Source organism: Caretta caretta, chromosome 4 (assembly GCF_965140235.1).
Source record: "Caretta caretta isolate rCarCar2 chromosome 4, rCarCar1.hap1, whole genome shotgun sequence".
NCBI classification, from domain to species: Eukaryota; Metazoa; Chordata; order Testudines; family Cheloniidae; genus Caretta; species Caretta caretta.
In genome coordinates this window covers 148,199,808-148,201,263 of record NC_134209.1, presented here as the reverse complement: position 1 = coordinate 148,201,263, position 1,456 = coordinate 148,199,808, and the positions used below count along the sequence as shown (strand labels likewise).

The 1,456-nt window shown below is 50.8% G+C and overlaps 1 non-coding gene across 1 annotated transcript; it reads right to left on the bottom strand.

Moving 5' to 3' along the window:
• Positions 1-1,134: 1,134 nt before the first annotated feature.
• Positions 1,135-1,207, bottom strand: TRNAT-UGU (transfer RNA threonine (anticodon UGU)). Its single transcript has one exon. It is a non-coding gene; the product is annotated as a tRNA-Thr (tRNA).
• Between the last annotated feature and the right edge of the window lie 249 nt (positions 1,208-1,456).

Here is a 1,456-nt window from a genome sequence, read left to right as displayed (position 1 = left end):
GGGGTGCTGCTGTTTTGAAGCATGCAGTCTTTTCAGTCGTGGCTCCAGGGAACTGAGGCAGACCCTTAAATCGTCCTCCACACTCGCTCTCCGGCAGCCCGGCTCTGAAGGCAGTGTGGAAGTAAAGGTGGCAAAACCAAATCACAGATATTTGTTCATATTTCAAAAATCCACCTGGACGGAGATCGGAGGACCAAAAAAGAAGTCATGTCTGGGAAGACCCAGACATATGGCAATCCTAATCTCATGACTCCCCTACAGTAGCCTTGCGATCCCCTTTTGGGTCGGGACCCCCAGTCTGAGAAACGTTATACTAGACCATATTGCTTTATATCTTCATTCTCCTATGTCTTCACTTTTGGTCCTACACTGTCACATAGTGCTTTGGGATGCTGTTAAATAGCTTCTGCATTCCACCCCAGAGATGGCTGCATTCTTTCGACATGAATGTATCTGAACAGGACATCACACGTCCTCATGGCACCTGGTGGCTCCAGGCTGGACCTTCCTTCCACAGTGAGAGAACACTGGGGCGATGAGATTAGACCCTTCTCAAATTACAGGAGGGAGTACAGATGAGTGAAAACAGACAGTCCTAATGGAAGGAGTGTATACACTACCTCAATAGAGTCTGCCCCATCAAGCTTTGACTGCAGACCTCTGCAGCCTAAGGGGAACAGTAACAGTTACAGCCAGGTGAGCAGGTCATAGAGCCCAGGAAGGACGAGAGACAAATCACCTTTACAACCGTCGTGCCATGGTCTTGTTCTCCCGCCTCAGCCCTGCACACGGCAAGTGTGATGACAACTGGCTTTCATGTTCTCTGGTTTCCCCAGTGCTCCCCGTGCCCATTCAGAGCAGTGGAAGCCATGGTTAATGGCCACTATCCATCTTGTTACCAGGAAAAACAAGAGCCAAGGACCTGATGGTGGACTGGTCCGCTTGAATCATAGAATATCAGGGTTGGAAGGGACCTCAGAAAGTCATCTAGTCCAACCGCCTGCTTAAAGCAGGACCAATCCCCAATTTTTGCCCCAGATCTGTAAATGACCCCCTCAAGGGCTGAACTCACAGCCCTGGGTTTAGCAGGCCAATGCTCAAACCACTGAGCTATCCCTCCCCCCAATAAACTACAGGCCCCAGCGAGGGTCGAACTTGCGAACCCTGGTTTACAAGACCAGTGCTCTATCCACTGAGCTATGGAGCCACCTTGAAGCAGCAAAGAAGCACAAGACGCATGCATCCGAACCCCAGCTGGTGTAAATCAGTGGGCCTGCATTGACTGGACTTTTATATTTGCCGTGTAGTGGTAGGGAACTAAGTTGGTCCCACAGTGATAGCTGAAGGGTGTAAACACCACGCGTGGGAGGGAACTTGCCCCAGCCAGCCCGATGGGGGTGAGCAAAAGGAAACGGGGGCTGAGTATCGGGAAACATTTTCCAACAGGGAGATCAGT